At 42.1% G+C, this 21,187-nt stretch overlaps 1 protein-coding gene across 1 annotated transcript in view; it reads left to right on the top strand.

Annotated features, from left to right (window-relative positions):
* BMPR1B (bone morphogenetic protein receptor type 1B) overlaps positions 1 to 21,187 on the top strand; it is a 392,009-nt gene that overhangs the window by 152,624 nt on the left and 218,198 nt on the right. The window contains exon 2 of the mRNA XM_019553356.1: positions 2,397 to 2,480. The gene's annotated coding sequence lies outside the window, so the exon portion shown is untranslated. The remainder of the gene's footprint in view (positions 1 to 2,396; positions 2,481 to 21,187) is intronic.

Here is a 21,187-nt window from a genome sequence, read left to right as displayed (position 1 = left end):
ACTGTCTGAAGGAGAGATCTTGTGTGTTCTTACATGGGTTTCAAAGATCCCACTGTACTTCTGTAAAAGAAGTAGTGGTCTGACTCAGTACTTTTGGTTAAAATGCTGCACAAGCTCCTTCTTCTATTCAGCCCCTCCCCCTCCATCATTTTTGTGTATCATGCTTTTCCTTTGTTTGCTTGGCTAATGCCCCTCAGTAATGATTGTTCCTCAGTGGTGATGTTTTTGCAGTTCCTGAACTGTATTAGGACCCTTCAATATGAGAAGATGCTACTGAAATGTATTATTAAAAGGCAAGCTGCCTCTAATGAAATTATTTCCATTGCTTTTATGGTACCCTACTCTTAAGTTTCTTTACATGCCTGTTTTAGCTTTTGAATGTCTAAAGGCTAATCTTATTGTGTTTTGATTTCCAGGGGTAAAGAAATATGGATATCTTGTGTGCTTTCTCTGTGTGCAAATGTTTGTTGCTTTCTAAAAATTCAAATTATAATGCTAAAACTACAGACGTTCAGGAATATGTTTTCAGCTGTATACTGCACAGCAAGCTTTGCTACGGAGTTAAATTGCTTGCTCAATTTTATTAAGCCACTCTGTTTTCTGGTTATCCAGGGAGTTATTTGTGGTTGCTTAAAGTTGACTGCATGCTATAATGATACCATCATGTACAGTCAAATGCATTTAGGATGAGAGTTCTGTGCAGGAGTTTTATCACTGAAGACCTTGTAATGAGTAAATTAGTTTGAAGACTTTGCATCTGGCAGCTCACCAAGGCTTAGCAATTATACATGGAAACAAAATATATTTTCATTTAAAAAATAAAGGAAGATGATGTTGTGATATCAGTGAGTTTCTCAAACAGAATTTTATAAGGACAAAATTAATATCTATATCAGAAAATGAGCAATGATTACTTGTTTTTCATGCCTATGTTGTTAAAAAATAGAATGACACCATAGACTATTTTAATCCATGATCACATATAATATTGTAGAATTTCAATTTGAAGACCCTACTATGATTCCGGACCACAAAGGTATGGGGACATACGTATAGTAGTGATTCTGTCCTTGTTAGAAACATCCTGCTAGCCTCTAGGAATTCAGGGATAATGTTGCTAAAGGTACTGGAAGCTCAGAAATAGGTCCAAATACAGCAGGTTTGCTGCTGTACCCGTAAAGTACATCATGTGAGTTTTCTAATGTCTGCTTCCATGTCCTATGAATGTGTAGCAATCTGTGCCCCAGCCTTCTAGATCCTGGCACTTTTGGGCATACAGCATAGCATTTTTCTAGTGCTTAGTTCTGCTTGCAGCGTTGGAAGGGACTCACAAAATCTTCCCTCTCCCTTCCCAACCTGATTTCCAGACAGTTCACTGAACTGGCTGACAGGGAACCAGGAGGCATGATGGCTCAGCTCCCAGACTCATGGATTCTCCAAAATCTGGGTTCTTGGTACCGAGATCCCCAGCTGGAAGGCTGTTTTTCTGGCAAACCTCCCCCCCCCCCAAGATGTAGAGCTCTGGGGAATTCCTTTTTTTTGCGTGAATTTTTAAAAAGATGGTTTTTGTGCTTGTTTAGAACTCTGGAAACTCAAAATCCTTTAGGAAACAGAATTGCTGATTTCTGTTCATATTTGAATTTGGAGTACCAAGCAACTGACCAAGGCTGGCAGACATTTTCAGAGGCACCTTTAAGGTGTGTATTTCAGTCATGCTGAAAATATACTCTTCATGCTCTTTTGCTATTTTACTGCCAGTTATGAAATCTGCATTCCTTTAAGTGTATGAAACCACTTTTTTTAAATTCAAGAAGCTAGTTTTATAGCAAATTCTTTTCCAGAATTTTTTGACATCCATATTATGTGGTAATTAAATTTTATGATCCTAGCTGAATAATATTTTGATATAAGGCACTGTAAAGGGGATTTGAGATTATGCTGTTTGGCCAAAACAAAGGTAGTTCCTCTTTCTTCCCCCTCCTCTTTTTTCCACCTGCTTGCAGAAAGCTATATTTCTTCAGACAAGGCTCATAATTACCCTTCTGTGCCAGATTTGGGCCTCCAGGAACGGCCCATAGCATCTGTAAAGCTGGCAGCAAAATGGTATTTCCAGGCAGGCAGAGTGCTGCAGGGTAGAGAGCCAATCCATGGCTTTGTCTGAGCAGCTGAGAACTTCATCTGAGTAATACCATGGTGTACAGTAACACAGACCTGTGCCATGAGCAAGTAAAGCACTGAGCAAGTGTTAGGGCCAATATTTATAGACCACTACGTAGCAGGCCTGGAGAGAGAGAAAGACATGCAGAGGAGAGTGAAAGAGAAATCATTGGCAGAACTGAAGGCAATTCTTTTTAATATTTTTGTTTTTTAAATCAAACTCTTTTTTTCATCATCAGGTTAAATCTTCTCTTGGTGACTTGCAACAGTCTTGCTCCAAGCTATGAGAAAGGGGAAGCAACATTAAAACAAGAAGTTTGAAGGTAAGTAGTTATTCTAGTGTCACTTTTACCTCCGGAGTCCTTGCCTATTTTTTAGCCTGTGAGGGCAGTGCATCAATCAAACAAGTCCTTGGGTACATGTTCTGGCTAATAAATAGCGTTACCCATTGTTTAAGAACATTTTGTGGCAAATGGTAATTTTATGTACTATTATAGAGAAATATCATATTGATACTTCACTTAGCAACTTGCTTGAAAATATCAGTTTCTGTTGGGGATATTGTAATCTAAGTCTACTGTCATTTCAAAGCAGAAACTAGTAGTTTGGGAATGAGAATGCTACTTATGACTAATGTGTTATTTGCTAATTATTAAAGGATCAATTTGTCGCAGAATCTGGATGCTACGAGTTGCACCTTAAGGTGTACCAATATCATCCTGCGATCTTCCTTTTCTTGGACAAAAGCAAACTAAAAATGCTGGATAAGCCCCATTCAGTGACTGTTGTCTGCTGTTGTATGGACAGCAAAAATCACTGTCAGGGACGGCTATGCTACATACCTTGTGATGAACAAGATGGTAGCTAATAGGCTCAGAAATGTCACCAAAAATGCATATCCTTCAAGGAGGTTGAAAATCTACTGTTTGGGTGATGCTTAAACATCTAACACACACCCTTTTGCAAGATGTTCCTTGATAGTAGAAAGGAAATGAGGGATCATAACAACTATTATATACAAGGTGGGAGAAAGTTTGTCCTTCCGCTACTCTGGACAGGCAATTCTATACGGCATTTGAAAAATGAACTTTTTTCCCCATTACAAACAATATCTTACAAACAGTTTCCATCATGTGTACCATCTGCTGAATTCATTAGTTGTCATTGTTTGCATGTTTTAGGGGGGAGAATTTTAAAACCTGAGTTACCTAACTAAAAAGAGGACATTTCTATTGAAACTCATTCTTAAAGGCAAAAACATGTGCAATCTTTACAATTTAACCTGTAAGTTTACTGTGCTTAGCACAGAAAAGATTAATGTGTTGCTTAAAGAACATGGCATTTTCCTGAATAAAATTTATCAGTTGACAGCCCTGGAATTATTTCCTTAAGTTAAAAAAATATATGCTTTGGCACTATTTGAAAATTTTGGGGCTGGGTGGGAGGGTGGTTTGCAACTCCAGGAGGATTTAGATATATACACTGACTCAATGTTGAAAAAAGTATGTTCAAATAACTTTAAGGTTGAGGCTTTTAACAAATAAAGGAAATGCAGTGTTAGGATTCTGTAACTTGACCTGTTAACACCAACATTTTGCAACTGTAGGGAATGTAACATCAGCCACTGTCCACCGTGCTGAGACCTCCCAAACATTACACAATGAATTAAAGATGGAACAGCATCATTGAATATACATTTGCTTGTTCGGAAATTTGTTTTTTTAAGTTGCAATGCTAGTTTAAATTTTATGTTTCTTTAAAAATAAGTTGGAAGGGAGTGGAAATGAGAATGGGGAAAATAATAATGCCACCTCCTGCTTGAAGGAAAGCATGTTCAGGTAACAGTGAACTATAATGGTTTTCAAGAATTCTATTTAAGAAAGCAGGTTACAAGAGAGTATGTTAGAGAGAAAGATATATAGTTAATAATCATTTGCTCTTATTTATACCAGATGCCATTGCCAGAGCATTCTGTATTTTGCACTTGTTGACATCACATGTGGTAGAAACATTAAGAGGCTGTATTGGAAAATCTAGCAGAGAAGGGAGGAATATACTTGTTTGAAAAAAAAAAAAGCAATGAACAAAATGAAAAGTACCATATTTACTTGAATACAAAACAACCCTGAATGTAAGACAACCTCCCCCCTCCCCCAGTAATTAGATTTTACACATGGAAAGATTATATATATATTTTTAATAATTTTCTGTGTATGGCATCTAAATATTGGAGGATCATCTTAAATTCCCCTCCCCCCTCACAGTTGGTGGATGGAAAGGTGATGAAGGGGGCAGTAATGGGGCAGGCAGTGTGGAAGACAGTAGAGGGGGAATGTGGTAGGGTAGATAGGAGGCCAGTAATGGCACAAATAGTGGGCGGTGATGGGGGGGCAAGTGGTAGAGGTTGGCAGTGGGCAGGGCAGTGAGAGGGGCAGGCAGGTTGCCCCCTGCAGCCTGATGCTGCCCTGTTTCCTGCTCCTCCTTCCCCCACAAGCTCCACACTGCAGTCTCAGGTCCCTGTCCCCCACTTCTTCCCATCTCCCAGATGCCACCAAGTCCTGCTGCTCTATCCTGGCTCTGTAGCAGCAATTGCGCAAAGCCAGCACCGCTCCTTTGGGGCCGTGGCACTGCTGGCTTTGCCAAGTCCCACTTCACTGACTTTGGACCACGGCCCGGGGCAAAGCAGCCTGCGTGGGGCCCTCCCTCCCTGTCCCCTAGCACAGTGACCCCAGGGAGTGAAAGCCCTGGCAGACCTGACTCAGCAGGAGGGGCGGTGGCCCGAACAGGCAAGGACGTCTTTGAGATAACCGACATATTTGAGTAACCAGCACTCCCTGTTCCCCATGGATGCTGGATAACACAGCTTTTACTGTATCATGTTAGCCAGTTGTTTTTTGGTTGCAGTCAGACAGAGCTGTCCTGGGCAGTGTGGAAGGGAGGACAACCTTAAGGTTACCTGTGACAACTAATATATCATCATTGTCAGCAATCCCTCAATTTGAGGATGATCTCTACTGCAGCTTATAGGGTCTCAAGGTGACTTGCGTCCAATCCTTGAGCCACAGATCCACCTGCAAAAGTTGCAGGTCATTCAACGGGGAGAGTAGGCTGCAGGTTAAGATTCCTCTCCTTTTCCTTGCTTTGCTTTAAGGGACAAGCCACTTTACCTCAAAACATGCTGCTGTTTGGTTGAGACTGTGGTACCATTGGAGTCATTTGGCAGCCAGCTCCTCCCTTCAAAATATGCTTGTAGCATTTCCTCTGGCCACTGCGAGAGTTCAGGCCATTGCTGAACCGGGAGTAATTACTTGTTTTGGGAGTCGAGAGCCAGGCATCCACACCCAGTCCAACTCAATATTGCTGTCATTGGCTTTACCAAGAATGCTGGCATTTGTGCAGGAAGAGTAGGTAGAGGAATAGGAATAGGAAGAGTCAGAAACTCTACGTGTGTAATGTGGTAGATGGGTTCTGCTTGGCTGTTCTCGTGCAAGAGTAGATTCTTACCTGACAGAGTCTCTCAGACAACTCTAAAAGGAGATTGCTTATTGAAATGGATGCAACAGGGTGGGGTCAATCAGGATTAAAGTTTGCTTCCCATGGTTTTACCAAATTGATGGCAATGGGAGGATGGGGAAAGGAAAGAACTTTTTTGTAATGGCTGTGTTCCCACATGCCTCTGCTGATCAGGGAATGAGCAGGAGAGTATAACATCTGCACATCACAATCTCCTCTTTTATGCTTTTGAAGTAGACCCTCCTGCTCTCTGCTAATGCCGCATATATACTTATTTTATTGATAGAACTGTAGTATCCACTATAGGAAGTTTTGATGTGCTGTCATGGGCTGAGTCAGTATGCTCTGTTGCCTTCCCAACTCACCAAAACCCCATCTGGGGCTTTGGGTGGACTGCAAGAGAGTTTGGGAGCATAATGGGTGGGTGAGGTCAATCTGCTCCCTGCCTGCTCTGCTTTGTGACGGTGTGGGGGGGGGGGGCTGCCTAGCACTGGGTCCCAGGAGCCAGTGGAGGATGAGAGAAGGGAGGGGGAAGTGGGAGGTGCATGCAGCAGAGCGTGATGAGCAGTCACCTACGGGTGAGCAGGTGGAAGCAGCCTGGAGGTGAAGCCCTGCATGCTGAGATAGGAGAAGCCCAGCTGAAACTCCCCCCCTGCTTGGAGTACTGCAGCAGGGGCAGTACCAGGTGGAGGAGCCGGCTCTGGAGGTGAGGGGAGTAGAACAGCCCTGCCAGCCCAAGCCCCAGCCAGTATGCATAGCTTCTAGTGCGGCTGTTTGGAGTGCAACTGCAGCTAGCCGGGTGCTGCTCTGCTTCTCTCACCTCCGGCAGGTGGGTGGAGGGGAAGACGCTTCAGCAAGACATCTCCCGCTGGAGGTGAGGGGAGCAGAGCAGGACCAGGAATAGCCCATCGGAAGCTGTGCATACCGGTCAGGGCCCTAGCCAGTGAGTGGGCCAGATCTGGTCAGTTGACAAGCCAGATCTTGCTTGTGGGCTGTATCCTGCCCCCCGCACTATAGCTGTGGCCCCAGAAAATGTGGGTGGTTGAGGGGGGGACCCACCACAGCCAGTTCATTATTTACCGACCATAAGCAGTTACTTACCATGATTCAAGTCCCCAACATCATGAGGCTGGCTGAAAAATCAAGGCACTCTACAAATAGTAAAGGCCCTTTTGTTTGTCTTCTGTCCTTTGAACACTTTCGGGTTTATGGTATCAAACTTTCCTCTCTAAATATGAGGGTCAGAAACTTCATTTTGTGGAAATCTCAATTGTCATTAAAAATTGTCTGCAAGAGACTAAGATAAACTCCAAATACGATAAAACATAAAACTAATTCCTAAGAGTTGGTAACATCAGGAGTTGCAGTATTGCTTTACAATGCAGTTTTGAGGTGTATATCTAGGTTATCTTTGTTGCTGATGGAACATCAGGCCAAGTCTGATCTTCCATGCCTACTATTCAAGGAGTACACAGAGCTTTAGTACCTTTTCCCCCCAGGATTTTGCAAGTTATCTGTGTTGATTTTAATATATAAATTCACAGTTCAAGTTACTTCAATGATCCATCTGTGATTTTCACTGTCATTCTGTATACCCAGGTGATTGGGAAGAATTTGCAGTTCCACTGACACCATACACGTGCTGACAGTATCTAGTGGAAAAATACTTTTCTTCACAATAATTTTTATAAATATCCCAAATTTTAATCTGCTCCTGGGTATATGTTTAGGTCTGCCTGTGATTGTGACTCCAAGAAAATATTAAATATTGGCCATGCTTCAACAGCTTTTATAACTCAGTAGGTTAGACACTGCTGGGCTGTTTCTCATGTTTGTTTTGTTAAGGCAGATTTCTGATGTCAGAGGTTAGCCTTGTGGTTATTTACTGCCAATTTGGTGCTAAATGCAGATCCTCCTGGTAATTAACTGTGATTGCTGATAATTTTGTGCTTTGTTTTAATTGGCTTAAAATGACCCAAGCACACTAGAGCTCTTTTTCCAAGCATACTCAGAATTTGGGATTCAGTCAGACTGGATTGGATATTACTTTTAGTAGTATTTGTATTCCATTAGCACCCACAGGGTGCATCTACTCGAGATGCTTAACTGCGCATTAGTATAGTTTACTGCAAAATAAGCATGTTCATCTACACATGCACATTTACTACACGGTAAACTTCACTAATCCCGAGTAAATTTACTACCTTCAAATGCAAGTAGAAAATTTACTGAAGATTAGTAATGGCATTGGCTCTGTGACATGGAGCCAGTGTTGGGAGATAAGGGTCTCCCAGCACCAGCCCCAAGGTCACAGAGCCAGCAGTGGGAGATAAGGGTCTCCCAGTGCCATGAGTGTGGGGAGGGAGGGTGCAGGGACAGGCTGGGGAGTTTGTTCCCTGCTAAGCTCTGAACTCATGGAGCTGGGCGAGGAACAAGCCCCCAGGCCTGTTCCCCCACCCCAGCTCTGGGCTCATGGCATACAGGGTGGGGGTTGGGACCTGTCTTGGTCAGGGACAGGTCCCAGCCCTGTACCCCAATTGGGTGATCAAGGCACAGGGCTTGGAAAGAGCTGCAGGGGTGGGGTATGTGCCAGCTCCCTACCCTGATCCCCACTGGCAGACTGGAGCAGAGAGCTGGGAGCTGAGACCCTCTCCTGCAACTCTTCTTAAGTCCCCTGCCCGTGATCAGGAAGCCAGGGCCAGGAGCCCCATGCTGCTGGGGCTGGGAGACATTGTCTTTGCCTCAACAGCAGATAGCCCCCTGGGGCCAGGAAACAGCTGTGTCTTGGCTCAGTTGTCCCTGCCAGCCCCTGGGCTAGCACCCAGGGGGAGCACTGAGCTCTTCCTGGTGGCGGCAGAGGCCTGTTCCAGGGCTGCAGGGAACTTGGTGCAAAGCAGCAAATCTGCTCCTTAATCCCAGGATGCGTAGATGTCTGCCCGAAAACACTTACGCCAAAATAGTTTACACCAGAGTAAACTTAGGCCGGATCAAATGCATGTGCAGACGTGCCCACAGTGTAGCAGGCAGTGTATCAGCACAAATCAAGAAGCAGTCCCTGTCCCAAGGACCTAGAGTAAAATGAGGAAGTAGTATCTTAAGGGAAGAGGCAGAGGTAATTAGCTGGTTTAGTCTAAGGCCAGACAGGAGGCAGGGCAGGATGGCACCATAGGATAAAAACAGATGTTGCATTTGAGGCTATTCTGATTCATCCAAGTCAAAACCTTGGACAAAAGAAAAGCAGCACAGCCCCTTATACACATAGCTTGACCCTGGCAGTTAACTCTAATGAGCCATGATTGTTCCAGAAAAAGGGTTAGCATGTTTTATCTTGCATACTTTACAGATATTTAAAATGGAACAGTGGGCTTGTATGTCTATAGGATTCAAGAACAAAGGGCTTTGTCTTGTTTTTGGCCTTAGGATGAACTTATATGTTACACTTAGAGCATACCTTAATCTGTGGAATGTTACGCAGTGTTACAATGAGAACATGCTGTGAGCAGTCATGCATCAAACTTTAATACTGTGTCTTGCCTGCGCAGCTCTGAGCTGTCGATTAAAGGTCTGGTAAGCAGGAGCATAGCTAGGAGCCAGGACTCCTGGGCTCTATCTTTGTTCTGGGTGGGGGTCCTGGGAATGGTGCATCCTAGGATGCTGGAGGACTGCAAAATGCTCATTTTATCTTTGTGGAGCAGACTGAAGTTAGGGTGTAGTTAAACCTTACAGTTAGCATGTGTTAATTTTAGTTGGTGTTAAAATTAGCACATGCTTTGAGCAGTTCCATGTTAAGGGTTAATAGTCCCTATAACATTCACTGCTCTAACCAGCTTTTAGGGGGCTGGCAAATGGGTGCGGCTAATAGTCAAGCTGGCTTTGTGTCTGCCTAGCTTACCTGCTTTCATGATCAGGGTAGGTGGCCCAGGTTTGTGTGTAGCTAAGGGCTGGTGGGCTCCCATCAGGCTTACCAGCCTCTACCTGCCTGCAGTCAGGGTCCCTGCTGCCACCTGTCCTTGCTGGTCTGGATTGACCCACTCTTGTCTCTGCTTCCCCCCCTCTGCCCCCAGACCTCCTCATCTGCCCTACCTCTGCCTCCATGGGGCTTGCCTCTGCCCTCCATATCCCCTGACTTACTTGTGGCTGCCAGTGCTGTCCCAGGGGAACAAGCAGGGAAGGGGAACCTGTCTGCCTGGCTACTGCTGTTCTCAGGGCTGAGCCCAGCCCAGGGAGGTATAGTGGAGGTGGCAGGCGAGCAGGTAGGTTCTCCTTCCTTGCTTGCTCCCTCAGGTCAGTGCCAGCAGCCACAGGTGAGCTGGAGGACATGGAGAGCCTGGATGAGCTCTGAAGTGTTCAGGGGAGCTCCAGAGGCTTGGAAGAGTGCAGAATGGGAGTAGAGGGGAGGAGGGATTCTTACCCTTAGGTGCTTCCCCACTGTCACTGTGGGAGAAGATATCACAGCTGGGAGCAGTGTCTCCTGGGATGATGGAGGGTCACTCCCAACTTGTTTTAGCCCTGTGGAACAGTCATACACATCTGGAACACAAGCTTCCCAAAACCAGTTAAAGTAAACCTATGATGGAAGATGGTCTTTAAGCCTCTGAGAGGGCCTTTTAACATGTGTGTTCCTGCCATAATGTGTGGACAGCCCTGCTTTAATGGCCATTAATGCATATTTAAGTTGCTGTGTAACAACACTTGTACCCTAACACAATTTGGATGGCATGGCCCAGAATTAACCCTTACCTGGAATATTGTATCTTGAAGACACTAGAGGGTATTTAGCATGAGTTAACAATCTTAAATGTGTAGGATGCTCACATTTTAGGTGCTCTTAATATGGTCTAAGTGCAACATGTAACTTTAGAAACTAACTGGTTCAGATTGGCATAAGCTTTTGTAGGCAGCAGCCTACTTCCTTCTGCCTTAAGATGTGAGAGGTAGATATTATTATTATTATTATTATTATTAATGATAATAATTTTACATTACATTATCTATTTTTACTGTTTTACATTCTGTTACTATTCAGCGTGGTCCTTTTGTGTTAATCACCCATAACACCTGCAGAAAAATAACATGCAGGTTCCTGTGGCTGTCATTTTTGAGAACCATCTCTAATAGATATTTAAGGATTTGTAAGAACTTGCAATTTGCCTTTCACCTAATAAATTGTTTTGCTTTTCTGCAAAATCAGGGTCAAAATAGGGAAAATGTCCCCTGAAAATAAGTTGGCTCATATATTTTCCTTATGTTTTTATGAAAGAAAAGTTTCAAGATGTAGATTGGAAAATAGTGCTGAGAATAATAACCAGGGGAGGAGAACTCCCACAGGGGAGTAGATCCCACATATTCCAGGTGAGTTCATTAAATATTGGACTATAGAACCTCTTCCTCTCTCTGGGCTAATGAATATTTAAGTTTAATCATTTAAGCAAAGTGCCTGATTCAGAGCATGTTGTTATTTGTTGTGGGATGGCTTTCTAGATCTCTTTTCTCAAAAAGCTTTGAAAGGTGTTTGTTCCATTCCAATTCAGAATGGTATTTTTTGCCTTGACCTTTTGAAGGTTCTCTGGGATGAAAAAACTCATTCTGGGCCAACTGAACTGTCAAAGACTCTTTCCTTTTTCATATTTCATTTTAGCTTAAAACTATGTTATAGAGCAGAGAGGTGGTTACTTGTGTTGGTCTCTAAAGTGCCACCCTGTCCTACCTTTCGCCTGGCTTCAGACTAATTGGTTCAGGGGCATAAGCTTTTGTAGACAGCAACCTACTTTGTGAGAACGCTCATGCCTTTCTGAGCCAGTAACTCTCTCAAGCCACATACAGGTGTTTGTTTTCTCTCGGAAGAGTCTTTGCTCGCCCCGGAGGAACGACAAGTACTGCATATAGATGCTCAGTATTTTTTCTCCAAAGCAAAAATGGCTGCTCCAGGAAAAAAAATAACCTCAAAATAACCAGTATTAAAGTACTCCCATGAGAGTTTCTCCTGGATGAGTGACTGTTGATACATGTTCTCTTCTGAGAGAAACTACAGCAGTGCTTCAGCATCCCAGGCTGCTTTGCTTTCATTCCTCAGCCATTGGGGAGATATGTGTCTCTCCTCTCTGGATTCTGCTTTTCCAGGTGAGCAGAGAACAGAACCACATTGTGCTGCAGGGAGACATAGGCAGCTTGGATCACCCAGTTAGCACTGCCCTGTGCACTGCTGCTATTTTGTCTCCAGGTACAGGGAGGGAGTCCACAGAGCATGTTGAAATGTGTGCACAGGGTCCCCCTGGCTGTGCAGCATCAGTGCTGCAAGCTCTTGGCTCTTCAGGGTTTCACTATTTGAATGTCTGTTCAGGCTTGAATGTGTATTTTAAGCATGGGGTACCATCCTGCTTAACCTTCTGCCCAATTGTCTCCCAGTAATTTAAATTCCAGTATTTTTCCATACATCTGTGTTTTATTTCACTTATAAATACATTTTAAGCAGCTCATGTGGTATGTAGTAACATTAAAACAATGTCATTTCTTTTACAAATCTGCCACATACATTTCAGTGCGGCCTACTTCCTGAGAAAGAGCTATCTATATACATGTGTCTGTTTCCATGTCTTCTACTTACATGTCTAATTTGAGAGTTCTTTAAAATCAGGCTCTTCTAGGTGGGAACAAATGGAGCACTCCCCCCTCCCCCCCCCCAGAAAAAAAAGAAAGAAAAAAGGCAGGAAGATCTCATATAGTTGCACATCACAGGAAGAAGAGCTTACCTTGTGGCCTTCAAAGCCCTGTTCCTGCGTGGTATACATTCCCAGCATGGCAAACCACTTCTCCTTTCTCCCTCCAAGACACTTTTTTACCCTATTCTGTTCCTTTGCTTCTGTGTTACCAGCTGGCCATTTATTCCAGAAGTGCTCTCCTCTTGCAAAGTTGCTAAGACCTGCTGAAGTAAAGCCCTGCTTCAGCATGTGCACTGGAGTTCTGGATTATAACCCATCTGCAAGTGTTCCTGAATGGATTTAGAAATTTCTGTAACTTGAATTAATACTAGAATTTTTTTTAAAATGTGTCAAATTAATAAATTTGACAGTGTGATTTATGTTCAGATATCACCACAAACACTAATTAGAGTTATTTTTTTCAGGGAGAAAATAAATGGAAACTTTGCTTGGATTAAGCTGCAACAACAACATAACATTTGCAGCTACCACAAGAGGCTGTAAAGGCTGATTTAAACGTTACTTAGCATTCAGGCAGGTGTGCATTTAATGGAGTATGTGTTTGCAGAAAACTGTATGTGTGGGCACCAAGTTTCCTTGATTATTGATTGAACTTTATCGTTTTTACTGCACACAAAAAGTCCAGCCTTATTTGATTAAGCCTCATTCACTTAAGCAGTGCTTTTCCATCAGATCAGGAATGCACAGAATAACACATGCTCACTTATTAATGCTCTCTGGTTCTGAAATAATGTATGCATTGTCAAATATCCCATTGAGTTTTACTCTGTAGTACAGAATTCAAGTACTTAGAAGTTAAAAACACAAGTTTTAATTCTGTTTTGGAGAAATGTGAAGCTTTATCCTGTTGCTGGTTTTGGTTTACCCTTTGTAGAGATTAAAAATTGCGTTTGTCGAAAGTCTGTTTTCTAATATTTGGTCCTGTACCAGTGCTAACTAGTACTGCTGGCCTGAGAAACCAATGCAAATATGACATAAAATTAAGTTCTTGTAAACCATATGAACCACCAGGATTACAAACAACTTGCTTTAATTCAAGCAATAGTGTTTGGGGAAGTGATGAGATCGCTGGTTGTCTGTTTGGAATCTAGTCATTAGTTTGGGATGATGTACCTTCTACCTGCTGATTTCTGCATGTGAATGGATTGGAAGGGAGAGGTTTATTCTGTAGCTGAAACATCTCTGATTCTTTAGAAATTAGCAAACCAGAGGAAGAGGGAGACAGATATCTTTGCATTCTAGATCATAAATTTGATGAAAGGCCTGCTGTTTGCCATGTTAAACTGGCACTCTAGAAAGCATTCCCTCAGCAGGGGACAAAATACACTGATTCTTCTTAATCTTTAGCAGTTCAGGTTATGTTACTTGGCCCCACAGGCCATATGCTTGAAATCTTTCTCTTGAGGTCAGCATACCCTTTGCTTGGACTTTTCTGTGTGCCAGAGCACTGAAGCAGGACCTACTGTTTTTGTGGAAATTAAAATAAACCAAGGAATTGTAGTTATTTACTGTATTTCATGCTACCCCAGAAAGTTGAAGTGTGATTTTTAATTAACAAGCACATTGTCCCAGTGCTTTGACTTGGAAAATTACATATCAGTTTGTGCACTGTTTAGCAGACTGTTCTTTTCTCTTAACCAACTATAAATAATACCCTTGCCCAGACATTTTTTAAATACTTTACTTCCAAAAAGTAAAGTAGTTATACGCGTAGGTGGTATTAATTGCAAAGTTACAATACATGACAGGCAGCAATCAAAGAAGGTGATATCTTCTCTAAGTAAAAATAACTTCTTTTTCCATTGCAGCATCTCCTTAACTTCATCACTACAATAGTTTATCATTATCATTACATCTAGTAGCAGTTTTGTCTACTAAACTTGAATGTATCTCAGTGTTTATTGTCAGAACCGTGCTGCCAAATTGAGCTTGACAATAAGATGGGAAGGCTAGGGGAAGCAGGGTGACCTAGGACGCACAGTTCTGTTAAAATCATTCAGGGCTCTCGGAATACTTTTTCATTTTCAATGTATCAAATTACAAACTGTGCAACTCATTTTGTTAGCTAATTATTAATGTGGAACCTGAATTGTTGGGTGTGTAACCCTTTCTGTGGTTAGTATATGTAATTTTTTATATGTATGTAACTTTTTCTCTCTCCTAATATCACCTGGTAGTACCTAAGGACATGAAAATTTAAAAATTGGGTGCATTGATATTGATTTGATCCTTGGTATGGTAACTGAATACAAGTCAGTCTCCTGAGTGGGAGTAAGGTCATTCTAAATGCACCCTCTAGTGGTTAGTGAAAAATTTAAAATTTTATGTTCAGGATGTGTTGCCTCTCTGCCCTTTTTGCTTAATCTGAGACAAGTTGCTGAGTATTACAATCAAAATTGCTTTTAGGCCTCTAGTACTGAAGACTTATGCTCAAACTGAAATGTTCACTTAAGCTAGATTAGAATGAAGCAAAAGAATAACTTTATTCATTGTGTATGAGCTGGTATATAAACTATCATGCTAAAAGGTGTTAAGAAATTAGGAAGAAACAGGTTGCTGGATACAGCCTATTCTTTTTCTTATAAAATGTTAATGATATAGATGGGCTCTCAGGCCCATGTCCACCCAAGTGGGGATGTTTTTTCCCCTGGGGACAAGTGGCAGTGGCACACCTTGTGCCACTGCTACTTGTCCCTGGGCAGTGTCCATGCCACATGCAATCTGGCATACGACAGGTTACTTTGGATGGGGTGGGAGAGGCTGGGGCCAGCAGCTGTTGTGGCCCCAGCAGCCTCACCTGGGGGGGGCCTGCAGCTGTGGTGCTCCTGCAGCTGGGAGCCTGGCCAGCAGCCAAAGCATTGCTCCAGCCAGCCAGGCTCTGGTTTTGGGTGGCACGTGCTGCCGCCACATGTGACGCCTCACTTTTTTTAACATGGGCTTTTTTGACCCCAGGATCTCCCAGAGTTAACCTCCCCCTGCTCCACAATGCAAGGTAGCAGTGTGGGGAATGCCTGCATGTATTGTGAATGGCACTGCAGACAGGTATGTGGTACCACATACTGCACATCTGCACTCATCTGGATGTGGCTTTAGGTGTCTGATTTGCTTTAGTCATAGCTCCTCTGAGTAACTTGCACTAATAACATAGGGGTTACTCGCATGGTACAAAGTGCTCACCCCATTACTTTCTCTCTCTCACAGTCACTGAACTTGTTGCATGTATATTGATCTGAGCCACTGCTGATTCAAGCATGGACCTAATTTAGTGTCTCTGCATCAACGAGACCCTAAACTGGCAGGATTATTCCCATGCAAAATGCTTCTGGGCTGCCTTGCCCTAAGCAGTTTCTAACACCAGTCTCCAGCTAGTGCTAATCTCAGCGATGTGCCGAGTGTTTACCATGTGCTTTCCCAGCTGTATGTCTTTGGGCCTTCCCTACTATGTTGCTTTGCTCTACTGTCTATTCTGTTGAATGTAATATGGCTGGTGTACAGAGCAGCAGGAGGAGAGTAAAGAGGAGTAAAGGACAGCAAAAAAGGTCCCAGCATAGTGTCGGAGGGTTGTTATTATTAAAACTTTATATTGCAATGAAATGGAAAATAATACTTATATACAAAATCCTTAATGAATTTTTGAGGTTTAAAAAGTAAAATATTTCTTGATGAATACTATAAATAAGTAATATGCTAGGAGATAACTCTGATTCTTTAGCCTTACTCATTATATTAAGGTATCTGAGTGCTCTTTGTCTATAGAAAGGCCATTGTTTTCCTCAAATACTTTTAGAAGTTTTAGGAAAGGAAATGGCATATCATCCTGCATGTAAAGGAAAGGGGCTGTTATTTGCATATGCATTTGTCTTTCTGGTACCTAACTAAGTTAGTGTAGGTATTGTAGCATGTGGGAATTCTTCTTAAAATACACTTAAATTTAGAAAAAGGACTGTCAAAATGTTATAATTTTTCTTCACTGATCCATGTGTTTCCAGGCTTTTGTCTATTTTCCTTAGTTCAAAAATAAATGTTGGTGACTTTTAACTCTTGATGGCTCTATAGCATGAGAAGCAAATGAGCTGGATTCTATTTTGGTTTGTTGATCATCAACACAGTTGCTAATTAAATTCTAACTTTGAGTCAGAAAGAGCTCAGCTTGACTTCAGGTCAGATTTCAGGTGGAGTTTGTAGAGCAGGCAGTTAAAGAACAACTTTTTTTTAAACTTGTAAAGTAAGAAAATTCACTCAAGTCCTTCAACGGCAAATATTAAATTTAATTATGTCATTTTTGCCAAGCCACATTTCAGAGTATATTTGCACTTTCAGGGATCATTCCTTTGCTGCTGTTGCTTTCTGAACACGTGTGCCAATCAAGAGATTTAATTCTTTTCCATCTTCAGATATTTAAAAGTTATTTAATGTCTATCGCTTAAATAGTATTTTTAATCTTCAAAGCACCTTCTTAATGTTTCTGTGAGGCAGGGAAATAGTAGTATGTCCATTTTGGGATAGAAGGGATTCATTAACATGGTAAAGGGCACAAAGTCTGTTTCACCTGGGACCAGAAAGGTATTTTTAGCTACGTAATTAAATTTCATTTCTTACCATATGAATGACTGGAAATCATAAAAAAAGTTTAATCACAAAGTGATTACAATGTAATACTTCCTTTCTTGTAAAGTGTGTCTTACTCTGATTGTACATCAGAGGAGTGATTGCCTGTCAGTTTTTTGCTCAGGTTTCCAGATAACATCCATTGTGCTTTTATTAGAAATGTCTTTTGAGAGGCTCTACAAACTATTTACAAATATAAATTACTGTCCATGTAAGGAGAGTCTTTCATTTTGGAGGCTTCTGCTCAGCTCGTTGCAAAACAGAGTCCAGTGTTCTTTGTTCAGTCCTGATCAGTCACAAAATCTGTGACATGCTTCACCTAATGTTTGTGAGCCCATTGGAGTCAGTGGTAAAGATAGGTTACAATCAGGCCTATTACAATCACAAGACAGTGGTTATAACTGTGGTGTAATGACATGGTTCTGTGATGTAAAGCTTGTACAAATCTGTCCTACTGGTGACTGATTTGGTAGCAGTCCCACTGGTAGCAGGCTTATTTTTGTCAAGACTGCTAGTTCATTAAAAAACTGTATTGCTTACAACCTTCTTATTTGTCTGAGTCTGGATGCAGATTAGGAATCAAAAGTGGGATTTGAATATATGTGATGTCCAGTTGGGTAAGCTCAACATCTGATGAAAACCTCATAATTCTTAGAACAGTTAGAGGCCTTGTTTCAGATATTGGATACAAGTAATGCACGTGGCCGGTGGGAGAAAGGTAAGGTCTTACAATTGGTTATGCTGTGTTGCTGCTGGTCTCCAAAGGGGCACGTACTTTGTAGTCAAGGTAGAGGGTACTGTATATATGGTACATTTTGTTAAGTACTCCGGGAAAGGGAAGAAGGGCCATTAAAAGGAAACTGTGGGGGAAATCTTAGTATCCACATATATACCAATCATCAGGTCAAGGACAGATGTAGTCAAAGAAAATATGTGGTAGGAACTACAGGGCTTTTCACCAGAGATCCAGATAAAAGGGAAAATATGATGAGACAATTTATCAAGTATGAACTTTGGCACTAAACAAACATCATGTATATTAAGTAGTCAGTGGTGTGTGGTGAAATAATTGTAAATCCTTACTGTATTATAGGGGTATTGGACTTGTTTTGCCCTGTGGGCCAGATGAGTGGCATGAGATGAGTCCATGGGGCAGATGAATGGTGAGCTACTGGCCCCATGGACCTTCTCTCCCGCACGCAAGATCTAATGCATGTGGCACCTGCTCTGGCTGGTTTGGGACTATATTGTCTGTGGCATCCGTGTGAGGCTAGTCTGCAATGCACAGTGTGTGCAATAAGCATCTCAGACTGGTCAGAGTAGGCACTGCATGCAGTGCAAGTCCTGGACTGGCCAGAGCAGGCATGGTGCATGTTGCAGATTGGCCAGGGTAGGCCCTTCATGCAGCATGGGTCCAGGAGTGGCCAGAGCAGGTGTCACATGTAACACATATCGCTGGGTCAACTCAAGACTGAGGGGCAGCACTGGAGACTAGATGATGGGGCTCTGTAGTCTGGATTTGGCTTTTGGGCCATAACTTTAACACTCCTGCACTATTGGCCCACTGTTAAAAGCAGGAAAATGTAGTGTCCAAATAAAAATCTCTTCATAGTGTTTCTCTTTGCCAGGCTGAAGTTTTACTGTTATATTAAGCATGTTGAGTAGTATCTTTTTCACACATACTCCTGCTGATTTCAGTGGAGTGAGGCATGCTAAAGGGTTTGAAAGTGTTAGGCCATGATGCAAGATTTAGAAACAATGTTCTGGATAAGAGTGGTTTCTGTATAACTGCATAAGAGGTATATAAGATGTATTAAGATTTCAGTCGCTGACAGTGCCTTGCTCACTTCATTCATTGATCCTAGAGTCTTCTTGATTTTGGAAATGTCACCTCTAATTATTCCAAATAATTGCAGCAACACCTGCTGGTGAGTGGAGACCTAACGTACTGGAGACTTTCCCATGGTTGACGTCAGCTAGCGCACCATTTGTGTCTTTAGCAGATGTTTTTGATTTCTATTTCACATAGGATTTACTTAGACCTGTTCTCTCATTAAAGGAAATGCCAGCCATCTCCCAGGCTGTTTAGCACCACAAACAATGTATAGTATTGGTTTTATGGCACTGAACTTTTAAAGGTTATTTACTCACATCTTATGTTCTGTAAGCTCTCTTCCCTTTTCCTCACTAACTCACTCTGAAGTACTTTGAAACGATATATTTTTGCTATGTCAGCACTGTCTTGACCCCAGCATTCACTTGTTTTATGCTGATCTTACCTACAATATTTCTTGTCTGCATAGATCAACAAAATCAGGGAGGACTTCCTACAAGCTGTGTCCCTTCTGTGCTCACTTGAAGCAAAGAGAGTGTCTGCTATTTTTGAAACACAATAGTCTGACTTACTTGTTTTTTATCTCCAAAGCATGGGGCCAGTTGAGGTATTGAATGAAAAATAGTTACGTTTTTAAGCATACACAAATATACCTATTGTCCTGCCATGAATTATGAGCCTTAACATCGAAATAACTTTGATATTATGACTAAGGTAGAATTCTTCAGATTCAAAAATTTGCCTACAGATAGGCAAAGAAATGTGATTACTTTATCCCATATGTGGAAAATACTTCTGTAGTATTTGGAACTACATACTTGCTCAGTATCTTTGAGCAGTAAGATGTCTGTCAATTCAAGCCAAGTTCTTCTATGCTATAATTGATTCTTGGGGGTTCCCCATGATTGTAAATTGGTATTGTATAATAGGGAATTTTTAAAAAATATAATCAGTAAGAGAAAGCCATTCTTTCTTGATTCCTTTGTCTTTGTTCTGCTTTTGTTCTTACTATGATAGCAACATAAATTTACTGTTGGTTTTATTCTGTTTGGTCTTAGTGTTTTTCAGCACCAAGAGCCTTTCAGTGTTTTGTTTGCTACCCAGTCTGTTTCCTTTGATATTTCATCTTTTGCATTTAGCTCCATGGGATTTCTAGACATTTGGCAGCTGGCTTACATCTCCCTCACAATATCTTTCTTGTGCCACATGTTGCAAAGACGTTCATTCTTGTTAGCTAAATTAACAAATGAGCCAGGTCACCTGAATAAATGGCTGGTTGGCTCAGAAAATAGAAATAAACAAAAGTATAAATTCATCCTTTGTGGTATTTTTTCAATGCCAAGTTAGAGTTGAAGAAATTAAAGAATTCCTCATTATTTGGGTCTGAATTTGTTTGTTTGTTTAATTTTTTGGTTCTCCAGTCCTTGTAATGGAAACTGCATTGCTAAAATCCATGCAGTGCTTTTACCATGCATAACTTTTAGACAGATATACTGTTTTTTTTATGTAAAGTTTTCACACTGAAACTTGTTGTTGACTCTCAGAAATATGAGATACAAGAACAGTTTTCCACCTAGGCTGACACCTACTTCTTGCCCTGTCATTCAGATGAATTCCCAGTAACATAGCTAAGTGGGGGGTGACTGGAAAAGCAGTCCTGGGTGTCAGCTTGGGTATGCAAAAAAACCTCCTGCTGCTGCTGCTAACCAGCCACGCCACTACTCTGTGCATTGCCACTGCCCCATTATGCCTCTTACATCCCTAAAACCCCAGGATCATAAAGGAGCAGAGTCCTGTTGGATGCTATATCTCACATTATTTCTATTCTCATAGTTTCTTCAGGACTTTGCTAAGGATTCTAAAATACTTTTTTGGGTCTATAAGAGCAGTACTCCATCACGGTGTCATATACACTGCTAGATAGCCTACTAAAGCTCTGATCATAGAGACTGATGCCCACTGTAAATGGGTTGCTTAGCTTGCGGGTTTTACCCCCTGGGGAGCACCTCGGGCAGAACTCCTAAATAATTCATTGCCTTTGAACAGCAAAGAAAAGAACAAATAAACAACAAGGCCAAATCCTTCTGTCCTAGTTCAGGCACTAGGAGGGGCTCTGATGACAGCACGTCAGCTTGGCCCCTCCATCATAGCACGTTTGTATTTCTCACAGTTTGCCTCCTGCTTGCAAACTGTTCCCTCATCTTTTGCTGCTTTCTGCTCTTTCCCCAGTAGTTTTAAACCCTTGCGGGGTCTGCTCCCTACTGGGGTCTCTGGCGCGCCAGCTGGAGGAGCTCCAGGCCACAGTCCAGAGACTGCGTGCCATCAGGGACTGCGAGCAGGAGATAGACTCCTACTG

Source organism: Crocodylus porosus, unplaced genomic scaffold (genome assembly GCF_001723895.1).
Source record: "Crocodylus porosus isolate Cpor-Errol unplaced genomic scaffold, CroPor_comp1, whole genome shotgun sequence".
Taxonomy (NCBI): domain Eukaryota; kingdom Metazoa; phylum Chordata; order Crocodylia; family Crocodylidae; genus Crocodylus; species Crocodylus porosus.
Note: the sequence above shows the minus strand (reverse complement) of the source record. Positions and strands in the feature narration are given on the sequence as shown.